Source organism: Cydia fagiglandana, chromosome 5, assembly GCF_963556715.1.
Source record: "Cydia fagiglandana chromosome 5, ilCydFagi1.1, whole genome shotgun sequence".
In the NCBI taxonomy this organism is placed as follows: Eukaryota; Metazoa; Arthropoda; class Insecta; order Lepidoptera; family Tortricidae; genus Cydia; species Cydia fagiglandana.
Window position 1 is genome coordinate 20,849,143 of NC_085936.1, and position 6,884 is coordinate 20,856,026.

General features: G+C 35.1%; 3 non-coding genes across 3 annotated transcripts; 1 reads left to right on the forward strand and 2 right to left on the reverse strand.

Annotated features, from left to right (window-relative positions):
- Nucleotides 1–3,893: 3,893 nt before the first annotated feature.
- On the reverse strand, nt 3,894–4,012 carry LOC134664863 (5S ribosomal RNA). Its single transcript, XR_010098307.1, has one exon. It is a non-coding gene; the product is annotated as a 5S ribosomal RNA (ribosomal RNA).
- A 235-nt stretch (nt 4,013–4,247) lies between these two features.
- On the reverse strand, nt 4,248–4,366 carry LOC134664871 (5S ribosomal RNA). The gene has a single exon (XR_010098314.1). It is a non-coding gene; the product is annotated as a 5S ribosomal RNA (ribosomal RNA).
- Nucleotides 4,367–6,206: 1,840 nt separating this feature from the next.
- On the forward strand, nt 6,207–6,325 carry LOC134664872 (5S ribosomal RNA). Its single transcript, XR_010098315.1, has one exon. It is a non-coding gene; the product is annotated as a 5S ribosomal RNA (ribosomal RNA).
- Nucleotides 6,326–6,884: the final 559 nt, after the last annotated feature.

The following is a 6,884-nucleotide window of genomic DNA, read 5'->3' on the forward strand; positions in this document are numbered from 1 at the left end:
GAAAGAATGATGGACGATAATGAAGTTATTAAACATTTTTAATATTTTTGAAGAAATGTCAAAATAATGACATTATACTGATAGTGAGTGGAGCGCATCACTCTAATCCCTCATTCCGTCATTTAAAGTACTTTAGAGGAAGGTTTTATACTAACAAGAGTCATTACTGGCATTTAAATCAATAAGTGAAGTATACCTACTCTATTATCATTGCTCTAAAGTTTATTTTCACTTGACTCTTAAGAAAAAAGGAAAACATGCAGAATACGATGCACAAAGAAAATCTCTGTCCCTTTCTAAAAGTTTCCATACATGAAATAAAAATTAAAAACCTTTTATTTTATGTTGTTTACAACAATTTAATTATATTTTTACCGGGAAACCCGAAAATCTAAATTTAGTTATCTGCCTCTTTATCGTTCGAATATGCAAAAGTGAGGATGATGATGATGAAAAGTGATAGAGAGGTTAGAAAACGAAATTTCATGTTTCGCGGTAGACCCCCAGATTGTGATGGATTGTGGTAGTGGCGCCCCCTACGCAGAGTTTCGAGTAATATTCCCTATTCAGGGAAATAGAATAATATTACGCAATACTCTGTGTAGGGGGCGCCTCTAGCACATACTGAGGGCTTACCGCGTAATTTCGTTTTCTGCCTCTTTAACACTCTTGCGTATTCGAGCGTTAGAGACTGATAACGAAATTTCGATTTTCGCATTTCGAAGTAGACCCTCTGAATTTGCTAGTGGACCCTACGCCGACTTTTGCGTAATATTCCCTATTGCGTTTTATTTCGTGCATGGAGTTCAATATATTTTTTAAAATATGGTCAACATCCCTATTTTGTATATTCTGTATATGGCCTTATATAATAACATGTTGTAAGTATGCATCTATCCCATAAGTAAACTCTCTGGTTTATGGCATTATTTATAAACGCGTTACTGGCCTGAATTAGCTATGAATAGTTTTGATCTTCTCGTTTTGGTCTTTATCTTTCATTTTGACTTATGTATTTGTAAGAAGGATAAAACATATTAACTAAATCAGGCCTGTAAAGCTTAAAAAGTTTTATGACTAATTGAGAATGAATAGTTAGTGTTTATGGTTGAATGTTCCATATAAGACTATCCCGTTCGAACTTGCTTTATGACGGACTCTTTTTTATACCTCTTTACTTCGAACCTCCACAGATATTGTTTTTACTAAACGTCAGGTCAACCGCAGAAACCCCGACTAGTTTTAATCAGCAAAATCCTAACCACTTTTTTAATAATTAATATAATTATGTACAAGTATTAGTATTTCGGATACCCCAAAAACCTGTGTCTTAAAGTGGGCTATAATGGTTTGTACAAAATAAAACGAAAGAACATGTACATCAAATTACAATGAAACAACACAATAAATTGAATATAAACCAATCCAGTACTTACGGTGCACGGAAATCTCAACGCTACGACTAGGTACACATATTTCGTCGGCTAGAAGACTGGCGTCAACTAACAAACAAGTTGTTGTGTTGCTGTTTGCGAGCGAGAAAATTCGAATATTGGCGAGAACTTTTAAATTTTAGCAGTGTTTTAAGCTGTTATTTTATATTTTAGCGCTTTGATTCACTTTACCGGATCCTAGACCGGATCCGGTGAATTTTGCCGGATCCGGTATCTTGAAAAATGTGCCGGATCCGGCGGGATTACCGGATCCGCCGGACCGGATTGCAATCCCTACCTTTACCTTACCTTTACCGTACCTTTTTTCTTAACCAAATATGTATACATTCTTACATAACAGAAGAATCCAGTAGGTACAGTCAGCGTCGTATAGTAGGTAGCATCCAAAGTATTCAAATAGTTCGGTACACCATATAATAGGTATGTATGGCGTACCGAACTATTTGAATAGGTACTTTGGATGCTACCTACTATATGATGCTGATTGTACTTTAAGAATAGTTTGATTCCCGGTTCGTGGTAAGAATAAAAAAAATATTTGGGTACATTTTTAACTACCAATCTTTCACACAGTTGCGCCATAACTGCACGCACGAAAAGGTTGAAACAAATAAATATTCTTTTTAATTAACTATTTCTTTTTCTGCATTTTTCTGGCTCATCGGGCATAGAGTTGCCACAGTACATAGTATAATTACGACAGGTTAGAAATATTTGAATCGATGATTGAATAATGTCTTGGTTTTGTGTTCTTCAAAACGTACACTACAACATAACTAAGAACGGTTAGGAAAATAATAACTTAAAATTCCCCGTGAAAGGTAATGATGAAAATACTGATAGAAATACTGATAAGTGTGTGGGGAGATTTAGGAATGTCATGACCTGACTGGACCAAACGCTGGAGCGTGATGAAATTTTATGTCATTGCTAATGATAGTGTCGGGGCCGTATAAGACGTTGAAGTCACGCACACGACAACAAAATCATGTAATAACAGCGATATTTTGATATTAGTGTTCTTTTTCGTACCGATAGCAAGTTGAACAACCAAACTCAAGAGGGACCAAAAAGTTTCTTCATTCATTCAATACTGTTTTTGCCATTAGTAACCTACTCTGTGTGTGTAATCATTTGCATCAACTCTCCTGGCGTTACCTACCTATAGTTGTTCTGAAAGAAGTTAATATCAATAGAAGGGTCCATTCGTCTTTCGACCCACCATTAGTCCGTCGCGAGAAAATTAAATTTTAAACTGTCACCGCGCCCTGCCACTGTCAAACTTTTTCTATTAACTTTTTCATTATGATTTGACAGGACATTCATAAAGCTGGGACGTTGATGAATGGACTGTTTTTTGGATAAAAGTCGTAGGTATGTCTTAATTTAGTACTTTGAGATTTAGCTTAAAATGTTCTTTATTCCGGAGTAAAAGTTGGCTTCGAGTCTTGGACAGTCGATTGCATAATATTATGTTTAGGTATCCCTATTATTACTTTGAATATCTACTATCCGGGCTTCTTAAGAGCGGCATTTTGTATTTGTATCTGAATCATCGCAATATCACATTTATATGAAAACAGAACAAGTGACGTCACGGTCAAGCCATCAACTTTTTTGTATCCAAAATCATTTATTTACAAACAAGGTATGTACCTACAGTGGTATGATGGTATCACTAAAAGTACTTTTTTTATTAAATTAGAAGTTATGTCAAAAAATTGCTGCTGACTACGTTTTTCTGGTAATTTTCTGTTGCTTTTTCGTACATGGTGTGATATAATTTACTTTAAATAGTTACAAGCAACATCCCTATTCAATGCCTGGCGCTCGCATTTTGCTACATTTACAATTTTCTAAAGTTTTCTCAGTCCTTGCCACTCTTTGACAATCACGGCCCAATTCGAACTTTAAGATACGTCAGTTAATAGATCTAGAAAATATATATAAAAATGTGACATTTCTTCAAACAAAAACGTAACTTTTGACACTGACATGTCCAATCCATATCTTTTCTAGATCTATTTAACCTTTCTATCACCTGGGCATTTAATTTCCACTTCACAACCTTTTGCATGAGTTTTGCATAACACAACCGCGAGACAAAGGCACAAACCTAATACAAAAAGACTTAGGTAGTATGAAATTGCTTGGCAGTTAAGACCTTTTGTATCGGGATACAGGGAAATAACAATATGTCAGCCGCAGGCGCGTAATTTCGACGACAGCTTAAGATGGAGGTTTATATTGAGTTTCTTTGGAAGCGTGAATGTGAGATCTTACAGATATTCAGATACTTGTTTCAAATGCTTGCGGTACCTACAAATAGAAACACTTTTAACTTTACATTGGTGGATCTTATTACAAAAGGCATAAGGTCCACCTATGGACAATTAACAGTGTGCTTAACGCAACAAAAAAACAATTATAAAAATAAAAAGCCAACGACACGAGGTGTTCCCAGGCGGTCACCCATCCAAGTACTGACCTCGCCCGACGTTGCTTAACTTCGGTGATCGGACGAGAACCGGTGTATTCAACGTGGTATGGACGTTGGCGACAAATGCTCTGAAATTGGTATACAGTATCGTAGATTTGAACATCAATGACGTCAACATGACGTGTAAGATTAGTCCCAATAAAAAAAATAAAAAGCCAACTGTCGTTAATATAAAATAAAGTACACCTATCCATATAAGTTATTCAGAATTACATTATTTTCATTTTTACTTTAATTTTGTAATTAAGTGCAAAGATCTTTTTTAGTATCATGATGAAAAAATAAAGGCAAAAAGCCAACGACACGAGGTGTTCCCAGGCGGTCACCCATCCAAGTACTGACCTCGCCCGACGTTGCTTAACTTCGGTGATCGGACGAGAACCGGTGTATTCAACGTGGTATGGACGTTGGCGACATGTTAGCTGAAATTTGACAACAGTAGCGTAATTTATGTTATTACTGACGTCACGTGACTATACGAGCACAAGAAGAAGTAGTGATAATGATAATAGATACGATAATATGACATAATGTTTGTATACAGCAGACGTCAAATATATTTTTACACTTTTACACCTAACTCTTTCGTAATAAGGCAAAAAAATGTAAACATAAATATATTTGACGTCAAGTGTACATATTTGGTAAGCTATTGAAAATCGAAGCGTCTCAAAACAATATGATGATAAAATATTGTCTTCAGCTACCGCGATACTCGCTGTAAGTACTACTCATGAAATAAAATTGTGCAAACGAATTATATCGCGTAGGTATAATGAATTAAAAAAAATTAAAAATACGTCACGATGTTTTGGCCACGAACCCTTTACAGCGTTCGTGGTCAACGGGTGACGGATACATACGCGATATAAGCAGGTACCTAATCCGTTTCCATAGTTTTATTTAATAATATTTATGGGGTTAAGTAAGTAAGTACATACAAATACCAAGTCAGTTGTTTTTTTACGTTCTTTCTCTATTTTCACGCAACAAAAATCCTTGTAATTGCAGCTTGTATCATCAACAGTTTACAGAACACACTCATTTCCCAGTTTTTACGACTCGGTGCAGTCAAAACAGCAGCCTAACACCCATATTTTACCGTTTAACGGCACATAAATTACATAATTAACAGTATTAACTAACACCCGTTTACTATCGACGGGTAGATCGGATTTTATTACTAGCTTTATGCTGTTTGTTTTTGTAAGCTCGGCCTCGGCGGAAGAAAAATGTAATAGGAATATAAATCTAAATACATACATAGTTACTTAGTAGAAAAAAACCTATTGGTCCGATTCGAACTTTAGGATACGTCGAATATTGTAGTATGTGTAGTTAAAAAGAGAAAAAGATTTACATTTACAGTGAAACCTGGTTAATTGGCACCTGGATAAATGGAAAACCTCAATAATTGCAACCAAAAGTCCGGTCCCGGTCCCTTGAGACCAAAAGGACTCTATAATTGAAATTTTGGAACCTCTATAATTGCAATTTAGATTTTAGTGCTTTTCGTAATTTTGCCTCTGTAATTGACCACATCGCAAATTAAGACCTCTATAATTGACACTGTGCTAAAAAAATCCGTTATTTTTGCTCTTTTTTTACCTCTATTATTGAAACGAGTCTTACTTATTACCTCTGTAATTGAAATAATGTAGTTGTAGACAGCAGAAACAATTTTTTAATAGCAATGATAATTTTATTTATATCTCCATCCAGAATTCAATTTATTTATTGGGTATCTATCACTGGCCTGTAGTAGGTGAAATAGTTTTGATCAATAAAAAACAAAGTATGCTTTTTACATTCTAATAAAACTTTATTCTACAATTCAAGGGATTTTTTTAAACCCAAATGATAAGAAAATAAAGTGGTAATTAATGTAGTGTAAAAGTGCAAGTATAGAGAGAAGCAATATATAGACCGGAAACCCAGAACGGAAGCGTGTAAATCTACTTTAAATGGTTTTTTGCACCTCCATAAAAGAAATTTGTCAGAACGCAACCTCTATTAATGAAAACCTCTATAATTGACACAACAATTTTTTGAACCTCGTTAATTGACACGACCTGCTTAAATGAAAAACCTGGTTAATTGACAAAAACTGGCCGGTCCCTTGAGATTGCAATTATCCAGGTTCCACTGTATTTTCAATGTCACTTCCATAAGCGAGACAAATCTCTCACGTCATGTTGACGTCACTGATATTCAAATCTACGATACTGTATACTAATTTCAATATAACAGTCGCCAACGTCCATACCACGTTGAATACACCGGTTCTCGTCCGATCACCGAAGTTACGCAACGTCGGGCGAGGTCAGTACTTGGATGGGTGACCGCCTGGGAACACCTCGTGTCGTTGGGTTTTTGCCTTTATTTTTTTCCTTTACATTCGTCATGGTATTAAAAAGGATCTTAGTAATTATAAAATTAAAGTAAAAATGAAAAAAATAATGTATTTTTGAATAACTTATATAGATAGGTTTAGGTACTTTATTTTATATAAATTTTTAGGATTATGGCGAGGTACAGCGAGATATTTTCGTCGTATGCTATTTTCAATTTCTAATATAGATACACTATTAGAAATTTAAAATACGTTGTAGTAAATAATGAATGAAAGAATGAAAATATTTATTTTTAGGCAACTATTGGCCTATGGCCTCTATAATGAATTAATGACTCTAACTGTATTGACATACAAATAGGTACGTACCTATACCTACCTATGTAATTTCATGGCAATGTCTAAAAATTAGGAATACGAGAAATAATTCAGGCGTTTTGTTACGTCTTATACTTCTGTCATCGAATGGCTTTTAACAGTTTTAACGAAAAAATATTCCAGGTCCATGTTAATCAGGCGCGGATCCACCGTTGTGGGCACGGTGGGCATGCCCATAACCCTGATAGGGTGCCCTATT